At 44.9% G+C, this 22,954-nt stretch overlaps 2 long non-coding RNA genes across 2 annotated transcripts; one reads left to right on the top strand and one right to left on the bottom strand.

Moving 5' to 3' along the window:
• Positions 1-6,258: 6,258 nt before the first annotated feature.
• On the bottom strand, positions 6,259-14,346 carry LOC138399002 (uncharacterized). The gene is made up of 3 exons (XR_011236075.1): positions 14,181-14,346; positions 11,745-11,900; positions 6,259-6,735 (listed from the first exon to the last, which is right to left on the bottom strand). It is a non-coding gene; the product is annotated as an uncharacterized lncRNA (long non-coding RNA).
• A 6,258-nt stretch (positions 14,347-20,604) lies between these two features.
• On the top strand, positions 20,605-22,814 carry LOC138398870 (uncharacterized). Its single transcript, XR_011236052.1, has 3 exons — positions 20,605-20,660; positions 21,356-21,444; positions 22,653-22,814. It is a non-coding gene; the product is annotated as an uncharacterized lncRNA (long non-coding RNA).
• Positions 22,815-22,954: the final 140 nt, after the last annotated feature.

Here is a 22,954-nt window from a genome sequence, read left to right as displayed (position 1 = left end):
GGCGGACGTGGAGCCGTGGGGGCAGGGCGACGGCCCCCCGCGGCGACAAGGACCCCCCCACGGGAGGGGAGGGCGCGCGGGCACGAAGAGAGGGGCCCGGGGACCACACCCCGCAGCCAGTCAAGCATCGTGACTGTAGCGGCCCGCGCCCGGACAACCCCGAACGAGGCTCGGACCTGGCCGAAGCCCGCCCGGGCCCCACCCCGGAGCGTACGGGCGCGGCGGGTAACGCCACGACGGATGGCCGGGGGAGAGAGACCGCGGGACCCGCACGCTCCTGCACGCGAACCCACCGACCGGGGGAGACGGCCACCGTGGGGAACGACGGCACCCCACATGCCATCCACACGCAACGCCACCGCGGGCAAGCGGGCAGGCGACAGCGGACCACGGGAGAGGCCGCTACGGACACACGGGGGGAGCGATGCAGCACCGGGGGCACGGACGCCCCCCGGCTACGAAAGCCAGATGGGAGAGGACGAGATGGCTCAAGGCGGCGGTGAGCGGGGTGGGGGCCACCGGGCGTGGCATAAGGCGACGACGGGGGAAGGGGCCCACGGGCACCAGGAGGCCCGAGGGGAGGGGTGTAGCAAGCCTCAGACGGCAGCCCACCGGCCAGGACACGCACGGGATCTCACCGCCAGTGGCCTCCGAGCACAAGGGCGGTCCCACGGCACCTGGGACGACCTGCTGCACCTTCGGCGAGCTCCCCAAACCCCGCGTGCACCTCGCAGGGCCCGGACCCCAACCGCCATCGCGGTTGCATGTAGCTCCGGAAAAACGCTCTTCTTGCACGCATGCGCGACCGGCCGCCCCCAACGCCGTAGGCCCGCCACGCGGAGGCCCGCCGACCATTCAACCGAGGCACGTCGCCGTGGGGGGTGGGGGCGCCATCCAGGGCCTTGGCGGCCAGGGCAACGCCCCCTCCCCGCGGCGAGGTCAGGTTCGGGCAGCGCGGTTGGGTGAACGCTTGTCGCGGGGCGGTCGGCAGCCATGAGGAAGAGAGAAGGAGCACCCTTTCGAACAGGGATGAGACCCCGTGAGGGCGAGGCACGAGAGCCCGTGGGAGGCGAGACCTGCGCCGCGACCGGGCCACTGGGGAAACAACGCCATGGGATCCCACCGCCCCAAACCCGAGAGCGGTCCCACAACGCGCCCGTGACGCCAGCCGGCCAAAGCCTTTGGCACCCCTCGACCCTCCCAACGGGGCCACGGCCTCACCACCGGGGTGTCCCAGAGCGACGCCGGCCTTCGCCCCTCGGCCTGCACGCCACCGCACCTAATCCCATTCTCGTCCGTTTCCCAATCCTGTCTCGCTCCGGGGAGCACCGCGCACCCGTGGAACGACCCCCTCGTTGGCTGGGCGGTCCCCCAAGCTGCAATCCACAGGTGCCAGCACGGGAGCGCCCATCCATCCGCGGCCTGGCACGGGACCGGGTGGAGGGCCGCACGCTCACAGGGGATGGGGAGGGGGCGCGAGACGGGCTCCACCCCCTCCTCCCCCCAGCGCACACCGGGGCAACCCGCGGCCAGGGCACGCAGCGCACACACGCGGGCGCCCTTCACAGCTGGAACGCTGGCCCGGCCCGGCGTGACCCTCCCCCAGAGTTCAGAGGGGGAGGCGCGGACCACGTTAGGTGAAGAATGGCACTCGGCCCCCACCGCGGGGGCGGCGGACCGCTCCCCCCCATGGCAGGGGAGGAGGGAACTCTGCCCACACACAACTGGCAGCCGCAGGGGCGGCAGCTGAGGACGCGCAGAGAGACGGCGGGCTGGGGGATCCGACAAACCCCAGAAGAGGACAAGCCTCCATGATCGCTAGAGAAGACGCTTTCTCCCCGAAGGTGGATCGCCCCCGATCCCCGGTGGCCCCCGTAAGGGCCCTGGGCGGAGGCATTCAGGCATGCCCCGGGGGAGGCGTGGGGGGGGTCTGCGGTATGGGGCAAAACACGCACGGTTGGCGACTCCTGAGCGTTCACGGTCGGGGCCCCTGATCCAAAAACCACCTCACTTCGAGGTGAACACTCCCCCGTCGGTATGGGAGAGAGGTCACCGAGGCAAACTAGGCCGGTGGCAGAGGCCCCCCACGGGGCCGGCCGGCACCACGTCACCGGCCCAGCCCCACCACGATTGCCCACACGACCGTGCAACAACCCCCCCTCGGGCAGGGAGGGAAGAGCACAAGCCGTGCGCTCGCCTTTCGAAGTCCCCCACGCACACATCGTGGGGACGCCGAGACAACGCCCCCCGCCCGCCCACGTGGCGCAGGAGGATGCCTCTGGGCTTGCCCGCCTCGACCCCCCAACCCCAAGCAAGCTGCTCGAGGTTGTACCCAACGCAGCAGACGCTGCAGCGGCGACCAGAGGGGGACACCGGGAACGAGGACGACAACCACCGCTTGGTTTCGGGCACCTTGGAGAACAACCCGGTGCGCTCCTGGGGCACCACTAAACGGCCACACAGACCCAGCAGCCGCGCGCCAAATGGGGCGCGCCACCGGGCGGGTGGCACAGCCCCGCACCCGTCCCTCGCGGGGAGGGGTGACCCCGGCCAGGCAACAGCCACACAGGGCGAGCGAGGGCTGCCCGCTGCATCTAGAGGACTCACGACCCCCGCCAACACCACGAGGCCGAGGGCGGGGCGACCGCGGTTGGGCCGGATAGTCTGGCACCCGCGCCTCCCACGCACCGCCCACAGGCGGGGAAGGAGAGGTGAGGTGCCCGCAGGCAGAACGAGAAGAGCGGCCACCATTCACCATGAATGGACCGTCCCTCGCCTGGCACGCGGCTCAAGGCCCGGAAGAGCGCGACGTCACCACATCGATCAGGCCCCGAGGCCGGGGAGGGTTGGGGGAGGTCAGTCAGGCCGGCGAGGACAGCGATCGGAGGAGCCCGCTTCAGCCTCGCCAGCCCCGCCTCCCAAGCACAACCCAAAGACGAGGACCGCCTGACACGCAACGGCACAGAGCCAGCGGGGTAAGGGAGAAGGTTGCCGCAAACCTCCCCCCCCCGTGCCGTCTCTCGAGGTGACGAGACCAACGCAAGAGGCGGGCACCACCGTCGGGACACTCCGATGCCCTAGAGCCGGCGCGCGGGCCCAGGCGGTCAGCTCAAAGGGAACAGGGCAGGGCGCTGGATCCCCAGGAACCCAGAATCTTGTCCGCGTGCGGAGGCCCAACCCCTCCAGCGACAGTCGCCGAAGGACAGCGTGTCAGTACTAACCTGGAGGCGGAAGATGACGATATGAGGTGATCAAAAACACCGCGCAGGAAGACGAGGACCGAGCCACTTGAACATGCCTGCCCCCACGACACTCGACAGGGCCACCTGTCCCCAGCAGGTCCCCAGCGCCAGCAGACAAGGGGCACTCAGGAACATCTGGTCGGCCCCCGTGGCGTCGAGGGCCAGGGAGGCTCTCACCGTCCACGCGCACCACCCAGGGCCCAGCACGGGGACTTGTGGAGGAGAAAACATCGGGACGGGACCGCCACGGCCCACGAGCGGCCGCGGGCTGACAGGGGTCGCCCTCGCCGGCCACCCGCGCCACCCACCACCCAGGGCCACCCAGGGCCCGGTCCCCGGCCCCAGCACGGGGACTTGTGGAGGAGAAAACATCGGGACGGGACCGCCGCGGCCCACGAGTGCCCGCGGGCCGACAGGGGTCGCCCTCGCCGGCCACCCGCGCCACCCAGGGCCCGGTCCGCACCCCCAGAGTAGGACTCAGAAGAAGCCACGGACGACTGGGTGCCACTCACAGGGCTGTCCCTGCCTCCTGAGCGGGAACCAGGGAAAATGGGTAGGAAAGGTGAGGCCGAGGGAGAGGGACACGCATGCACGGGACGGCGGCCGGTCGCCGGACTCCCTCCTCTCCCGTCCGCGTGTGCCGTCTCCTTCCTGTCCCCGCGGGGTGGGTCGGGTCTCCAAAGCGGCCACAGCGTGCTGGTCGACCTGCCCGGGCAGCCCCGCAAGCCGCCTGGCTGGCTGAGCCTGGAAGCGTGGCGACAACGTCCTCCCGCCACACAGCCCTGCAGGCCCAAGCTCTGCCTCCCAGATGTCCCAGCCGGCGTCCCGGCACGAACCAGATGGCCCCGCGAAGGCTGCTTGCTTCCCGGAACTCAGCCTCGCTCGCATCGGGGACTGTCCCCTGCTTTGCCTGCTGCACCGAAGATTCAGAGGACAAGAGACTTGTAGAAAAGCGGCCGCCAGGTGGAGCCCGACCACAACCGGCGCCAGCCACCAGAGGTCTGCTGCAAAACACGGGGCAACCCTCTGGAGCCCATCATTTCAGAGTCCGGAAGGTCCCCTGGGGGCATCAAACACAGTCCCCCTACTCCCCACGGAAGCCATCGAAAAATGACGGGTCAGTCTAGGGCCACGCCACCCTGAACGCGCCCAATCTCGTCTGATCTTGGAAGCTAAGCAGGCCCCGGCCTGGCTAGCACTGGGATCAAAGAAAGGATGGGTCGGCCCGACCACCGACATCGTCCACCAAACCCGTCTCTGCACAGACCACAACATAGCCGAGAGACAGACAGGCAGAAACAGAAAGAGAGAAAGGGAGAGAAAGGAAAAGAACAGAAAGAAAAGAGACGGAGAAACAGAGAGAGAAAGTCAGAAAGAAGAAAACAGTAAATAAGAAAAGACAGGAAGAGGGAGCGGGGAAGAAAGAAAAAGGAAGGGAGGAAGGAGATAGGAAACACAGAAAGACAGAAGGAAAGAAGAAATAAGGAAAGAAAAGACAGGCAGAAAGAAAGAGAATGAGAAAAAGGAAGGAAGAATGGAAGCAGAAAGAAAGAAAGACAGACAGACAGAAGGAGGGAAAGAAAGAAAAGAAAAAGAAAGGAAATTAAGAGAGAAAAAGAAAGAGCACGGAAAGATGGAAAGAGAAAAAGATAGAGAGAAGGAAGGAGAGAGAAAGTATAGAAAGAGACAGAAAGAAAGAAGGAGAGAGAAAGGAGAGAATGAGAAAGAAAGAAGGTAGGAAAGTAGAAAGGGGGAAGAAAGATGGAAAAAACAGAGATAGAAACACAGGATAACAGGAGAAAGGAAGAGAGGAAAGAAAAATGGAAAGAAATACGGAAGGAAGGAAGGAAGGAAGGCAGGCAGGCAGGCAGGAAGGAAGACAGGAAGACTGAAAGAAGGAAACAAAAAAGAAGTAAAGAAAAGGCAGAAGGAGGAAGAGAAAGAAAGAAAGAAGAGGGGGAGAGATGATAGGATGAGAAAAGCTTTCTGTCGTGGAATCATAAAACCCCTTCCTATCTTAGGATCATGAAACCCAGGGTGGAACTATGATACACTTCACATTCTCAGAACACGCCGGCTGGTGAAACAAAGAAAGAAGTCAGGGACAAAGAGAACACATTCACGGGGCCTGGCCGGGGGCCAGGGTGGGGCGGCCCCGAGGCTGTCGCCAGAGCCATCTCTGTGGCAGGACGTCGCAACACGCCTACCGGATTTTCCCATAATGCTCGCCCGCCGCCAGGTGACCCCCGTCATCCACCGATCCAAGTGTCAGCCTGGAAAGGACGGGCTCCCTCGTGAGGGAGGGAGCGTGGGGGCGGGAGTGGGTACACACTGGGTCGCAGGCCTCCTCCCGGCCCCTCTCGGACCACGTCTCTCAGCCCTCGGGCACACTCCCCACCACTAGTCGACCAGAGAGCCCCGGGGGGGGGGGGCGGAGGGGGGCGTCCACGGCAGGGAGAGAGGACAGGGACCCATCGGCCCGTGCTAGATGCCACGGGTGGAGGCAGGACCTGCTGAAGACACACGAACAGTACGGAGAGGTTCAGAGCGGGGCCTAGGCGCAGCCACTCACGATGATCTCACAGTTGGACTATCTGTCACGGTGGACCGAAGCGCATGAAGTGGGCGCTCCCGGAAACGGCGTGTGTGTGTGTGTGTGTGTGTGTGCGTGCGCGTGCGCGTGTGCCTGTGTGTGGGAGGGAGAGAGAGAGAGAGAGAGAGAGAGACAGAGATGGGAGAAGACGGTCGGTACATTCACTCACTCCTGTACCCGGGCCAGTCGTTTCTCCCGAAGGACAGAAATCCATAAAACACCCACGTCTAAAGAGTGTTTACACAGAGCTAACCCTAGGTCGAATCAGTCAGGAGTCGAGTGCGGGGAATCCTATGGTCCCAAACTGGGACTCCAGTCCCGGCCCCATAGCAAAAGGGGGTCATTTCTCAGAAAACGCACGCACACAGAAACGGGTAACGTTTATACAATTTTATACCACGGTAGTGACTTCCTTCCCCGCGCCCGTGTTCTTAGGATCGGTCTCACTACATAGTACTTTTTTTTTTTCTGAGCTTTATTTCATTTTATTGTAATTTCATTAGAGATGGTGGGTTTCATTGTTTTTGTGCACAATAAGAGATGACATTTCAAAATGATGATTTTTTTTGATTTTCAGACAGCTCATGAGGCACCCACTTACTGAGCTTTTTCACCTTTCCAATTTGTTTCAAATGCCAAATGACCACAGAAAGAATGCTCAACATTGAGTTCTTCGGCAACTTTTCCTGCATTTGTAAGAGGATCAGCTTCAATGATTGCTCTCAATTGTTTGTCGTCAACTTCTGATGGTCGGCCACTGTGCTCCTCTTCTTCAGGACTCTCGTCTCCTTGCAAAACTTCTTAAACCACCACTGCACTGTACATTCCTTAGCAGTTTCTGGGCCAAATGTGTTGTTGATGTTGCGAGTTGTCTCCACTGCTTTATGACCCATTGTGAACCTGAGTAATAAAATCATCTGAATTTTCTTTTTGTATAACATCATTTCCATAGTCTAAAATAAATATAAAATAAACAGCAGATACTAAGTCCTTAGCAAAAAAACATAAAGTGAGAAATGCGGATTAAAATAATATATAACATAACCACATTTATTTAAGAATGTATTCCAATAGCAAACAGCAAATGTTAGCAATGCTAAAACCACAATTACTTTTGTACAAAACTAACACAAATTAAAGTAATAATAAATATCTTTTTTCCTCTTAAAATTGACAAAAACTGAAAATATTGATAATATCTAGTGATGGTGAAGAAATGGGGAAGTGGATATTTACATATTGTTGCTTGTAGTATACTTCGAACAAATTATTTGAGAAGTAATTTAGTAGTACTGGCTATAATTCAAAACAAGCACATCATTTGCATCAGCATTTCAACTTCTAGCAATCTAGGTCATGAAAATAAAAGCCTAAGTGTATAAGGGTATATATGTGCAGCTGGATTTTTGTATTATAAGCAACATTGAAAAATTTGAAACAATCTAAATATACATAAAGAAATGACTGAATAAACTACAATGCTACCATATAATTGAGTATTATGAAACCAATATAAAAGACAAATCTACATATTGACTTGGTAGTGTAAAAGCCAAATTTCAGCTCAGTAAGCACATAATGACTTCATTCTTGGAAACATAAAAGTGTGTGGTTATATATACATATAGATTTCTTGCATATACTCAAGAAAATGTCACAAAGGAACTTAACATAGGTCACCTTTGGGAAGATGGAATTTGATGAGTGGGTGATAGAACAAATGTTCAATTAACAACTTTAGATAATTGGTTTAAAGTAGTGGAATTACAAATTATTTTTCATTTTTGTTGTTTTTTAGAATTTTTCTAAAATAGAGAGCAAATAATGGCTGGATCAGGATCCTGGAGGAGACTGGAGAGGAAGGAACCAAGGGTATAAGCGGAAGGATGCACTTCAAACACAATGAATACTTCACTCCGAAAGTGCATGACAAGAGGGAAGAATTGGTGGGGATGTAGATCTGCAGGGGTGCAAGAGGTAGGGTCGGAGAGTTAGGAGTGGAGACATCTTGCCTGATGACCCTGCGTTCTCAGTAAACATGAGAAGGAAACCTGGGCTTGAGGAGAGTGGTGAAGGTTTGGAGTCATTGAAGAGGAAAAGAGGAAAAGATGCTGACCAATGACAAGTGAGGAAAAATGTACCTGTGAAGTTTTTCTTATCTAGGTCTAGCAGTGGCCCCTCACTGCAAGACACTAACAGCAAGACAGGCTAACGATGCAGTCTTGGTTTCTTGCCAGAAAGAGGAGAATGGATTCGGTGGACTGCCATCATTCTCTGCCACGTTGTGACTACCTTAGATGTTTTCTGTAATGCAAATCACTTTTCCTACCCCCTCACGCATCCATATTCAATTTGACACTCACCCATCCTCAATTTGAAATTCGTTTTTTAAATGTTATTATTTATTTTTTTAGTTGACAAAATTGCATACATTTACGGTGTACAACATAATGTTTTACAATATGTATATGTTGTGGAATGGCTAAACCAAACTAACATATGCATTACCTCATATACTTTTTTGTGGTGAGCACATGAAAAATCTACTGTCTTAACAATTCAAGTTTTTTTTTTAATGAAGGCATCATACACTTATTGGAGCTAAAAATGACCCTTTGAAATAAGCATTGTATCTATTAAGCAAAAATTACTCCTATGGAAGGTGATAGCATGATAGGTAACATAAACATATTGCAAATAATTTTATGCGAAATGCATAAAAGAGCATGGGTGAATAATTTGGACTGATGCATTTTTTTAGTACCAGGAGCTTCTCCAAATTCTAAAATTTGCACCACATTCACGATCTTCAAAACACTATCCAAGGATACACCATGCTTTTGGAAGGACTACACTGCCCTCTAGCTTCAGCATAAGTAATACCGTTTGTGGGGAAAAACCAGCAGTTGAAACATCAACACGGAAGTGTGTGCGATTAACATGCCTCAGAAATTCACTTTTCCTTCTTGAACTGAATGAAAGTATTAAAATTTTAATAAAATTTTATAAATTATATTTATTTTAATAAATAAAATGAAAATATTAGAATAAAGATCACATTTTAAGCAAAGTGTACTACAGTATGTATAACAGGTAACTATGTAAAAAGATACTAAATATAGAAAAAGATGCATATATGTGCATATCTGTACATTATTTTGAGGAGAATCCTTTAGGAAATGACACAGTTGCCTACAGGGAGACAAACTGGCATCTTAGGGGTTAAATATGAGATTTATTTTTCACTGTGGATCTTATTGTAAAACTTGAACTTTTTGATCATACACATTCATTAATCTTTCCAGTAAGAAAAGAGTTAATCAGTAAAACTTTACTAATAATTACCTACCAGAGAAGTTTTATGCATCCAAATGTTAAGCATCTCTTTCCAGAAATTACATAACTTCAGATAAGTTATGTAATCTTTGTGCCTGCCGTGACCACTTAATTTAAATTAAAGCATACCTTCCTTAACTCTAGATTACCTTATTAGCTACAGCCCAACATCTTCACAATATAGCCACAAAAAGGGTAGTGTACACTAGCTCACATTTGGATAACAAAACAAATCTTGAATGAGTACACTCTATTTTATATCCTGTTTTTATCTATTAACTATTTTTTTAAGTTGAGAGAAACTAATTTTTATGGTTAAAATATTAATTATGAAATAGTATACAATGAAAGGTAAATCTATTTCCAACTCAGTTCTTCTCGCCAAAGGAAGCTAGGTACATTCTATATATCTTTCCATAAATTATGCCAATAAGTATTTATTGAGTGATGGAATAAGCAATATTTTAATTGAATGTTTATTCTGTGCCAAGCATCTTTCTAGGTGCAGTGGATAAGTAGCAAACAAAACTGTCACTGACCTCATTGAGTTGACACTCTAGTGAGAGGAGGCAGATAATATATACATAAATTAATACATACATACAATGTCTAAAAGTTATAAGTGATATTTAAAAAGGAGAAGGTCAAAGGAACATAAGTAACAGACAAGGGAGTTGCTGTTTTATGCAGAGAAAGCTTTGAGAGGATGACATTTAACCAGATATTGGATTCAATGGGAAGGAGGACACACGGGTATCGGAGTAAGTGCCTACCAGCCAGAAAGAACAGCCAGCACAAAGGCCTTAAGAGGGAGTGTGTATAGGATTCAAGAAAATGTCAGGCCAGGTGCAGTGGCTCACACCTGTAATCCCAGCACTTTGGAAGGCTGACGTGGGAGGATCACTTTTGCGGCCAGGAGTTTGAGACTAGCCTGGGCACCACAGCGAGACCCCATGTCTATTTTTGAAAATATATATATATCTTTCTAAAAGAAAATAAAAAAAAATTACAGCTGACTACTTTGTTAGAAACCATGCAAGCAAAAATGAGTGGAGTGAAATATCTAAATTATTGAAAAAAAAAAAAAAACCACCAACCTAGAGTTATATATCTGGCAAAATTATTCTTCAAGAGAGAGGAGAAATTAAAAGGAAAACAAAACTGCCAAGAGGCCAGTGTGGCTGGTGTGTAAGGCCAGAGTACTGATAAGGAACAAGATCACATAAGGCTTGGAAGACAAATGCAAGACTTGTGTTTTATTTTTAGAGAATCAGAGGGTACAGGGGAGGCTTTGGGGGTCTTCACAGAGGAGCGGTATGACCCAACTTACATTTTTTAAAGGCTCCCTCAAATTACTAGGTTGAGAATAGACTGGCAGTGGAGGTGGGAAAAGGTAGAAACAGAGATGAGTTCAGTGTCAGATGATGGCATTTTGGACCAGGTGGCTAGCATAAGTTGTGACAAATGGTCATATTCGGGAATACTCTCAAGGTAGCCCCACAGAATTTTCAGGTACATTGAATGCAGACTTTGAGAGAAAAGGAGAAGTTGAGCAGCATGACTGGATACCTGGAAGGATGATGGACGCGCCCTCAATTGAGATGCAGAAAACTGCTGAGAAAGCAGTTGGTGAGAAGGAGATTATGAATCAGCGTTGGACATTTTAAGTTTAGAGTATCTATTAGATATCTAAGATGGGAGAAATTACGCCACATGTTTGCTGCTGAGACTGGCTTATTAGAGCAGGAGAAGATGCCGAGGCAGAACAGAGAGGACTAAGAAGGGGAAAGGATCTAGTGTACACATGGAGAGATCTTCAGAGGGGAGAATGGTTGTTCATCTAGATAGAACTGGGAAGGCAGGTATGTGGGCACAGGCACAGGTAGGTGGACAGATAGGTTGACAGGAGCTAGTGCAGAGTCTCTTCTGCAAGCTTCTGTTTTCATAGTGAAATAAAGAAATTCTTGTTTGAAGGAATGAATAAATCCCTTTTTACTCTCTTGCTTAAAACCCTCCCCAGGCTTCCTCTCACCATGAGAATAAGATCCAAATGTTTTATCACAGCCCACAAGTCCCCGCAGGATCTGGCCCTGCCCACCTCTCTCCATTGCCCCAAATGCTCCAGCCACAGGGGCCTTCCTTCTGTGTCTCAGACACATGACAAACTCAGACAACCATGGGTTCACCCTCTGTCTGGTACGGCCTCTCTCTTATCCTCATCACGTAAGTTTTACCTCAAAGTTCACCTCCCCAGGCCTTTGTTGAACTTCCCATCTAGAGTGTCCCCTCCTCCCACCATGAATTATTTTACTCATTTATTCTGTCTGCTTCGTCCCACAAGAAGGTGTTTCCTAAGAAACTAGCACCCCTACTCCTGGCTCCCCCTCCCCCTCTCTTCTCTTTCCTGATTTGGCTTTAGTTTTCTTCTCAGTACTCATCAGAACCATATCTGGCACATAGCAGGAGCTCAGTCACTATTTCTTGATGAACAATTTTGACAATTTAAATGAAAAAATGGATACAGAGCATATAGCAGAGAGCCTGGCATATAGTAAATATTTGATAAATGTTACCTGCAATGGTGATGGCAACAAAGACAGCCATGGCAAGAATTAGAAGCACAACTCTGAAAGGCTGATGCCTCCTCTGTACTCTTGGACCAATTCCCTTTTGTCTCATCAGAGGCTTTCATTGATCATGTCCCTTCTTCCTCTTGATAGCATCCTTCCCTTCAAGTAAATATTAGTATGTGCAATATTAGCTCACCACTAAAAACAAAACCAGTTAAAACATACCTTCCTTAACTCTGGGTCATATTACATACACCCACGTGTCCTCATAGTTTAGCAATTAAAAAAAATATTCTATGCTAGTTCACAACTGGTTAACCAAAACAAATCTTGAATAAGTAGACTCACTTTTATTTACCACTCTTATCTATTGACTAGTTTCTTTAAATTGAAAGAAACTACTTAATATTTGCATGGTTACAATATTAATAACTATAAAATAATATTCAATAAAAGATCTATTATCTAATTCAGTGCTCACTCTGCAAAAAACTGGCATATCTGTGTATCTTTCCAGAAATTATATACAAATATCCAGACATATAAATATCTTTTGAAAATACCAATATGCACACAATTCTGCACCTTAGGTTTCCTTTAGTTAATAGATATCATGACTAGCTTTCAAAAGTACACATAAAGAGCTATATCATTACATTTACTGGCTACGTAGTGTTCCGTTGGGTATGAATGCAATGTCATCCATTTAACTAGTCCCAAATTTACTGGCATTTAATGTGTTTCCAGTCATTTGTTCTTGTAAAGAATGCTGGAATTAATAGTCTTGTATATGTGTATGTATATTCATGTATACATTTCATATATACATACTTTTTCAAATATATCCATACATAAATTCTTAAAAGTACAATTGCTGGCATAAAAAGCATATGTGTCTTCAGTTTTTATCAATATTGACAAATTACTTTCTAAATATTAATAAATTTTTTAAATCAGTAGATTTTTTGACTCCTCTAAACTATGAACAATTACTAAGTGCTTTGCTTCACATTATTGTTGAGGGATAGCGGACAATTATTTATATTCCCTATATCAAAGTGGAAAAGGACTGAAACCACTTTTAAAGAAAATGTTAGTACCTACTACGATACATACAGTTGTCCCCCCTTATCCAGGGTTTCACTTTCCACAGTTTCAGTTACCTGTGGTCATTCATGGTCCAAAAATATTAAATGGAAAATTCCAGATATAAACAACTCATAAGTCTTAAATTGCACACTGTTCTTTCTGTACTGAAATCTCTCACCACCCCACACAGTAGGTGAATCATCCTTTGGTCCAGTGCGTCTCTGCTACACATGCTACCAGCCTATTAGGCACTTAGTAACCATCTCCATGATCAGATCAAATCCTCTGTCCTGGTTCCACGGTGTTTGTGTTCGAGTAACTCTTATTTTACTTAATAGACTTAATAGTAGAATGAAGTAAATACTACATAATAGTGGTCCCCAAACTCAAGAATTGTGGTGCTGGCAATTTGATATACCAATGAGAAACTGTAAAGTACTTCCTTTAGGCAGAAAAATGAAAGTTCTAGACTTAATAAGGAAAGAAAAAAATTATATGCTGAGGTTGCTAAGATCTACGTTAAGTGAAAGTCTTCCTCAGTAAAACTGTGACAAACAAAAAAGAAATTCTTGTATAGCATATAGACGGTTCAGTACTACCTGTGGTTTCCAGCATCCACTAGGGGGCTTGGAATGTGTCCCCCTCAGATTGGGGAGAGGAAGGGGAAAATACTGTGTTTAAGACAAAGGAAAACCAAGCACTATTTTGGGGAAAGAGATTCTGTATTTAGAATAGCTCAGTGTTGGAGATAAGTTCTTTGTGCCTCTGCATAGGCTCCTTGCTTACTCAGTTTGAACCAGTTGGTGGTAAAGAAGAAAGGATGAGGTCATTCATTGCTCACGCCATAACTTTGAGGACCGATGGTTTTGCAGTGGTGACTGACCTGCATGATCCTCCTAATGATCCTGAAATTCAGGATCTGTGATAGTTGGGCTCACTTAGAATTTCATTTAAACTTCTTATGTAGTTGTAATTCAAGTAATGTTTTTAGTTTTAACATGGATGTCCAAGTTTCAAGCTGGTGTACAAATCTTGGCACACAGCCAGACTGCTGTAAGCCTTGAGAAAGATAAGAGAGTTTAATAGGGGTGTGCTTTCTTTTGAAACTGGACATTTTCTTTGATCTTTCAAGAATAAAGTAATTGTATATGGTAAAAAAAAAAAAAAGAAGCTTTCTCTTTCAGCTAATGAAAGTATCAACACATTAAATGAACTTTTCCAGTCCTCAGTAGTTCTTTCCCCTAAGTCAGCCTCTTAGAAATTCACAGCCTATGGAAACAAGAGTTAAAGACACAGAAAGAAAAAAACCTAAACTCAAATAGTTTGTCAGGAGCACAACGAGCTTCTTACCTTTCTAGACCGGCCAGTGAGTTTCAACTTTCGTCGTTTGAGGTTTTTTCTTTCTTTCTTTCTTTTTCAAACTCTTAGTGTGGTTTAAAAAAAAAAAAAAAATCGTAATTCTCTTTTAGTGGAAAAGTACATGTCCCTGCCTTGTTTCTTCTACAGATTGCAAACTCTTCAAGAGAGAGGGTGGAGGATAGTGTTCAGGGGCTTTTAGCAAATAGCAGTGTCCGGCTATTACCGAGACGGCCGCTCTCTGTCAGGCCACCATCCCGTCCATGCGACCCTCCCGCTCGCCGCCAGACTCCGTCAGATGTGCGCCGCCTGCCATCGCTCTCCCCCGCACCGCGCCGTAGGTGGACTCGTCCATGACGTCACGAGACCGCGACCCAATCAGAGGCGGCGTTTTGGAAATTTTCAACTTACAGGCGGGTCTGCCCTTGCGCCCTGAAGCGCCGGCTGCGGAGGGTTTGGGCCACTTTCCTGGGGCCCAGCGTGAGAAAGCTGGCGGAGGAAGGCCCCGTGGCGGTCTGCGTGCGAGTCCGGCCACTCAGCAGCAGGTAGGTGGCCCAGACCGCGGCGGGACGCGCACGGCTGCCGGCGGCGCGGGTCCGAGGGGGAGGGGCGAGTGCTCCAGCCTTTCCCAGAGCTGCTTTCCGGGGTTTGCTTGTCTGTGAAGTGACAGGGAAGGATCCGAGATCTGGAAGATAACTTCCAGTTGCGAGATTCAGGTAACTCTAATGCAGGCTCGCTGACGTTGAAGACCTTCACCTTCTGTTTTTCTGACATCTGAGCCTGCTTACCCCATTCCACGCCCTAAAGAAGTCTTATGGGAGAGTGTGGTCATTTTAAGCTTAATTGGCGACCTCTAAACTCCCTGAGGGCAAGGACTAGTCTGTCGCATTGCATTCAGTAGGCACTCAAGACTGCATCCATTCAGTCGTGCTACAAATACTTATCTATCTGCATATATGTACTTTAGTACACCGTTACAGCACTGAACAGACGCTACCGCATTGCCCTGTGGATCTTCCATTCTAGTGGAGAGACAGAACATAAAGTTAAAAATATAGAGCGTTAAGTGGTTATGTGTAAGTAATAAATGCATGGAGAAAAACAAGGAAGGGGAATAAATGAAGTCAGTTTGTTTTAGTAGCCTCTGGTCCTCGACCCCAAAGGCTAACATTTTCTGTGTTTGAGAAATTTTTATTGAATACAGCGTTTAATTACGGAGAATATCAAGATCTGGGATTTCCTGGTTTTAAGGAGCTCCTTATCTAATACATTAGAAGACATCAACATAAAGAAGCCATTGCAATAGGTTGTGACAAATGTTATGATGGGCAGGTGGAGAATGTTTGCTAAAATGATTAGTCCATAAGAGAGATGACAGTTTGGGTGGGGTGGGCTCGTGTCAGGAGAGTCCTGACAGTTTTCACAAGTGAAACAATAGATAAGTTACTTACTGGAAAGGAAGGTCAGAATATTCTAGGCCGAAAGAGGTTAAATCTGTCATTTTGAGAAGACCTTCAAGTAGAGCTTAGGGTTCATGTAGAAATTTAGAGGACAATGAGGTTGGAGAGTGAAATGACATGATCCAGGTCTCATGTGCTATGCTAAGGATTTCATAAGTTTCCAGAAAGTTTTCAAGAGTTTTAAGCAAGAGGGACATAATCAGTTTCATTTTTAATCTATCCTCTCAGCTGCCAGTGTTGGGTGAAAGGGTGAATGAATGGTTTCACAAGAAACTCCCATGACAGGGCAAGAGGCACTGAAACCCCATTTAAGAGAGCTGAATCCTCAAAGCTGGATTTTCCATCTTTCTCTTATAAGTGATATATTATTACTATCTTTTAAAATAATCTTCAACAGGGCATGGTGGCCTATGCTCATAATCCTAGCACTTTGGTGACTAAGGTGGGAGGATCCCTTGAGGACAGGAGTTCAAGACCAGCCTGGGCAACATATGGATACACCACTGCTCCACCCCCTACAAACAATAGAAACATGGTGACACAGGCCTATAGTCCTGTCTACTTGGAATGCCGAGCCAGGAGATCACTTGAGACCAGGAGTTTGAGGTTGCAGTGAGCTATGATTGTACCCCTGCACTCTAGTGCCAGCAGCAGGGCAAGACGCCATCTCAAAATAAAATAAAGTCTTCTTGAGAAGATGAAATCTTAAATTATCCTTCCTATAACATAATTTTTATGACCAATTATGCTAAAATGCAGTATTATATTTTTACAGAAGAAGAACTTGGAGAAACTGCCCAAGTTTACTGGAAAACTAACAATAATGCCATTTACCAAGTTGATGGAAGTAATGCCTTCAATTTTGATAAGATATAAGAGCATCAAAAATTAGCTTGCTATTCTTTTGCTATTAAGAGTACAGAAGGCTTATCACTAATACTAGATTTATTACTAAAGATCAGACTAAGGCTTTTGTAAACTGCTTCATTGAAAATGAAAAATTGTTTAGCCATCATGTATGATACGTGAGATAATAAATTAATATTTAAAGCACAGTTATATAATTTGTATGCAGACAAATTCCAGACCCCATGTGCAACCACTGTGGTCTACTGCCTTGTAAAAACACATAGGATCATTAACTTGTAGTATATTTTTTGTCTTTGAGGACCAAAACATTTTACCTCAAGGAGAGGTTTTTTTCAAAGGACCAAAAAGTTGAAGAAAATACTGTCTTAAATATTTTATCATCCTAGATTCACAATTTTATTTCTTTGAGTAATTACTAGTTCAGAATGAAAACACATTTGATTTGTTTGGTTTAACTTCAAATGTGTTGTTGTTTTGCATATCATGTCTTTCATAGTAATGAAACTACTAAAAATGTGTGTGAAGAAATAGCAGCACCAATCATCGATTCTGCCATACAAGGCTACAATGGTTTGTATTCGCTCAGTGTTGCAGAAACATTTTAGTCTTGGGTGTCTGTGCAACATGTATTGATAGTTCTAGCCACTGCAGATTCATTTTAAATCTTTGTGTGAGTGCATTTTGTTTGTTCAGGGACTATATTTGCCTATGGGCAGACTGCTTCAGGAAAAACGTATACTATTATGGGTTCAGAAGGTTACTTAGGACTTATGCCCAGGGCAATTCATGACATTTTCCAAAAAATTAAGAAGGTAAATAACTTAGCTGAATTTCTAGTATATACTGGTAAAAGTAGCAACAATCTTAGTGTTTTTCTTGCGTAATAATAAAAGGAAGTAAATTTATAGTTATCTGTTGATTATCCATGGGGAAAGAAGAGAGGCATAACATAGATTTACTTTTATCCCAACAAACTTACTTTTTAAAGCTTAAAGTTCTTTTATTCTTTCCCTTTAATCCTGCAACAGTAATACTTTCAACAAAAAGTAGTCATTAAGCAACAGGCATATGTACAAGCCGCCATGATAGGTATACAGAAGGCAATCAAGAACTGTGGGTTGACTGACTGATGAGTAGGAAATAGCCCAATGGATGGCTTAGGGAAGAATGTTCCAGGAGGAGACCTGTATGTACAAAAGCTTGGAGTTGTGAAGCAGCATGATATGTATTCTTTGGACTCAAGATTTTCTGGTGGCAGGGGCATTTTAAACCACATTGAGGGATTTAAATGTGACATTATGCTAGGGACAAAGAAAAGCCATATATGTGACATCAGAATTGCAATTTAGAAAGATGTAGCTGCTGTGCTGATCACATTGGCTGGGCCTCCACAAGGATTGTGGCTCCGGAAAAGGAACAAATTGGATAAAGTGGAGAGCTATTTGAGAGGCAGACTCAACAGGACTTTGTGATTGGAATTTAGGGGCAGGGAAAGGGAGATGTCCAGAATGACATGCAAGTATTGTTTGCCTTCCTGGATAGCAGGTGGCAGTATTCATTGAGTGAAGGGACACTGAATGAAGAGCAATGGAGATACTGAACATTTTATTTGGTACTTCTTCAGTTTGAGATGGCGGGCAGTCGAAATGCAAATACATGAAAATAAGGTAGAAGAGCTAAGATACAGTTAGTCAATTTGGGCATTAACTACTACAGATCTAAATTAAAGTCATGAGAATGAATGAGCTTGTTTGGTGAACATGTTGAGAATGAAAATAACAGAAGACCAAGGGCAAAATCTCAAGAAATAACTTTTCAGATGAAGGCAAAAAAAGAATCCATAAAGGAACCCAGGTTTAGCTCTAGAATTAAGAATGAAATGAGGTGAATACGGTAACTAAGGAAAGAGAATATTTCAGGCAGCTAGTGGTCAGTGGTGTCATAGTCTGCCAAGAAGTTAAATAAGGTAAAGATAGACAAAAATTCTTTACATTTAGAAACAAGGAGCTCATATGCAAATGTAATTTGAGTTATGTGGTAGGGCTGAGAGCCAACTTAAAGGGTGAGATGGCCCACAGACATGGGGTCTCAAATATATTCGAAGGAATTGGCCTTAGATAGGAGGAGAAAGACCTCTTGAATTGTAACAAACATAGAGGAAAGGATAGGCCTCCGTGCAGGCAGTACTTCTATAAATGTAAGCGTACACTTTCTTTGTGGAATAAGTTTAAGTTTTCTGCGGATGTGGCAGGTGATGGTTGAGTCACAAGTTTGCAGAGATACTAAGGGTTTGAAATAGTGTAGCCTTTGTAGGTAATGGAAAAGAAAGCTGACAGGGGGGAGAGGAGCCCTGCCATGTAGCATTAAGGACCTGATTAACGTTGGCAGCCAGTCTTCTGGCTTTATGGCTCTGGCAGTGCTCAGGAAGCTGATAAAGGTTCAGAACGCAGTGTATTCACCTGGGTATACATTGTGTGGTATAGGTGTGAGGCACAGAAAATGGGGCAAATAATTTGAGGATATTGACTTCAAATGTCAAACATAATTAAAATAATGATATGGAATCTAAGATGATGAGATGAGAAGCAAGAGGGAGCTGGCCAGAAGAAAGTCGTATAACAAGGGAGTAGGGTCCCTGGTAAACTAAATAGCTTTAATTGGATTAACCTAATAAATGAGTTGGGAAGGATGGCAACTGGAGTAAGTGCAGAAGGTCTAAGATTTAGGTTTATGAGTTTCAGACAAGGTCCAGGGGTGGCACTGGGAGCAAATGAGGTTGAGCTAAAGGTTATGGGAGTCAAGGACATTTATATGACTGGGCTTTTGCAGAATGGGCTGTGGAAAATGCTGTTCATTTCAAGCAGAAGGGAAGTGTGTGGAGAGGCTTGAGAGAGCACGTAGTATGTTCTGGAGACAACAGATAATCTGGAGAGGCAATGTGTTAGGGTAGGCTCTGAACTTGTAGGCATGAGCTCAGCCACCAACTGGCTGTACAACCTTAAACAACTTCTCCAAACTTGCTGGGCACCCAGTTCATATATTAAAAGGATCTAGTAAGAGAACATAAGCCATAGGGTTGTTGAGAGGATCACATAAGATGAGATGGTACGTGTACCTAGTAAAGGCGCAAGAGAACAGTGGAGACTGTGAAACCTGGAAAAACACACATACTTAAGAGTCAGGCAGAGGAACAGAAACCAGCAAAGCGGAGTGAGTAGTAAGGATACCCAACTGGGTAGGATCAGAAGCCGGAAACAGAGGGGTCCCTGAAGGGATGAGGAGCCAGTGGATAAATGATGAGAGAGAACAAAGTAGGAAAAAAACAAAATGGTAGCTAGAGCGAAGTCTTATTTATCTTTAAAGAAAAACTCAACCAGAGAGGCTTGAGCATTTGTGAAGCAGAGAGGAGGGAGTCGGTGGAGATGACAGATGGACACATAACTGAATGAGCAAGTCTCAAGAGAGAAAGGAAGCAATGAGGTCAGGGGCACTGGTGGAGGCATTTGCTTTACCAAGGAAACTGGAAGGGAGTTGGCATTGGGAAGTACCCTGTGAAAGATTTATTTGCTGAGGGAAGTTCAGATGGGCTACCTGTGATATTACCTGCGATCTGTTCCTTCTCTGTTAGGGCTGGTACCCACAGGGGGTCGCTACGATGATGGCAGCAGCAGCTGTCCCTCCTGTCTAATGACAGATTGTTTCAATGGTTGTAAGTCAACAACTTCCTTTCAAATAAGTCCCAAAGAAGCTTGTAAGTAACACTTCAAATAAGAAGTGAAATTTAAACAGTAGTTTGATCATATTATTATACTATGGGGTTAAACACTAATTTGAAAAGTTTGAGTATATTTTCTGATCTTGGGATGTCCTTAGACTAGTAAGATATCAAACTAGGCTCAATAAAAATTCTACCAAGTGAGTGGCTTTCAAAAATAGAAACTAGTTACCTTGTTTGAAAACAGACCTCTGTGACATAATTTTGATTTTTTTCTTTAGGCTAAAAGAAAACGAAGAGTTACTTGGTGCCTTGACAAAATTAACAAAATGAAGGACTCAAACTATGCAGGTGGATTTCAAATGCCAACAACTATAACAACAAAAACACATAAGCCTGCTATAACTCTATTAGGAGAAATTGATGAATGTGAGTTCTTTTTCAAGTGAATCTACTTGTAATTATAAAATTATAAAAGCCTCCTTATAAAGAGAAGCTAGTTATAACTTAGTTAATGTGATAAACATGATTTTTAAATAAAGTGTGTGTATTCTGTATGTGATTACAATGGAGATTATGATAAAAATAAGTAATTTTAAGAAAATAAACATTTATGAAGTTCTTTATTAATTCCAAATCTCTTAAGAATGATGCACTATAGGGGAAACACACAAGAGAAAGGTGTTTTTGTTTCTTTGTTCTAATCATTATCCAATTAAATTACTAATGATATAACATCTACCTTAAACATTGCTAATCTTGAAAGGATAGCATTTACATAGGAATCTGTTTCAAAATTATGTCTCCAACATTATAATCTACTTTGGGGAGCATTTTAAAATCTCCTTATAGGGACCAAATTTCAAATTCAGAATTTGTCCTTTTTACCTATATTTCATTAAGGATCTTATATTTTATCACTCATTCATACCAGTTATCTTAAGTCACACAATAAATGAAAGACCACATCTCTTAATGTATTTTTGGCATTCATACTCTAAGCATATATTAGCTAATTTGAGCTTATTATTTATTACCTCTGATTGAATTTTTTTTAGAGATCTTTGACTTAGGATTTTCAATAAATATGTTTATGGATAAATTTCTTTTTCCCCTAATTACAGCTCTCTGTTCAGAGTCTGACTTTTGCAGTAACACTCTTGATACATTAACTGAAATAGAGTGGAATCCAGCAACAAAGCTGCTAAATCAGGTAATTCAATGATTTGATACAACATAATCTTTATCCTCTTTTTAAAATTCTTTTCTGATTGGATTTTGTTGTTGTAGCACATTACTAGCTCTGACTTAATTTCAGTAACAATTGTGGCACTGAAGAAGGCTTCGCTCACTCTTTATATTTATACTTGATACCTATGAGGCATCTGGAGGAAGGCTAAAAATTTCATAAGGCAAGTGTGTACTAATAGGTAAAACTTTGCTTCTAGCTCTTCACTAGCAGACCTTGGTATCTATGATGTCTGTGAAGTTTCTGTTTTGCCTTAGGAAATACCATGAAGATAAAAAGATTGATTTTAAAAGTGTCAAAATTCTCAGGCAGATAGAATGTACAGCTCGATACATTAGGGAGGGGTCATTTTTCCAGATAATACTGATAAAGATATGTAGTCTCATCAAAACTTTAAGAAAGAAGGAATACTGTGGTAAATAATAAAATAAGTTTAGATTCCATGTTTACTGTCTAGATTGTTCATGTTCAAAGACACATAGTTATATAATGTATTTATTATAGGAAATTTCATTTTTATTTTGGAATGCAAGTGCAGTGCTTCTTATTATCATTAGTTAATGCCCATAAAGTACACAGACAAAGTGCTTTTGTGTTCCTGAGACATACTCTAAAGGTTTATTGTTTTTTCAAAAATCCCTGGTGTAGGCTTTTTTTTAACTTGTAGTATAACTCTCATCATAGTAGAGAAAGTAGAGATAGGCCTCTTTGAGTATGGTAAAACATAGCCATACTCAAACCCATACTATTAGTTTTAAAAATCAATAAATAATATCTGTTTCCCTTCCTGAATTCACAGCCATCTGAAACATAAAATAGGATTTGGGAAATTAAATTATCAGCTTTATTGCTGAAGAACTTGAGGATTTGTAGCCAAATAAACTTTCCAATGTGCACCCTACCTTCCCAGTTGAACTGTGCCTGTCAGACACAGGCAACATGATTTATTTCTATGATTTGTTTTTTATTCTACTCCTTTCAAAATAATCTATTCTAAATGAGCCACTTTACCAAAATGTAGACCATTAGAAAGTTGTTAAAGAAAAGAATGGCTTAAACCACCAAATGAATCAAAGTTAAATTAATTACTTAATCCAAATTTTAGTTAAGGAAACAAAGCATATATGACATGAATTCCCTCTGATTGGAAAATCTGGTTTTGTTTATTATAGAAAAATGTAGAAAGTGAGTTGAACTCACTTCGTGCTAACTATGATAACCTGGTAATAGACTATGAACAACTAAGAACAGAAAAAGAAGAAATGGAATTGAAATTAAAAGACAAGAATGATTTAGATGAATCTGAGGCTCTGGAAAGCAAAACTAAAAAAGATCAAGAGGTAAGAGAGATAGAAAATATGAAACTACTCTAAAGTATACTTTTGAAAGAAGTCTGATTATCTTTTCTGATAATGTAAACATTTATTAAATTTTATTTTTAAATTCACAGACAACATTATGTTTTAATTGTGTA

The sequence above is a fragment of the Eulemur rufifrons genome, chromosome 18 (genome assembly GCF_041146395.1).
Source record: "Eulemur rufifrons isolate Redbay chromosome 18, OSU_ERuf_1, whole genome shotgun sequence".
NCBI classification, from domain to species: domain Eukaryota; kingdom Metazoa; phylum Chordata; class Mammalia; order Primates; family Lemuridae; genus Eulemur; species Eulemur rufifrons.
This window is presented reverse-complemented; position numbering and strand designations above follow the sequence as displayed.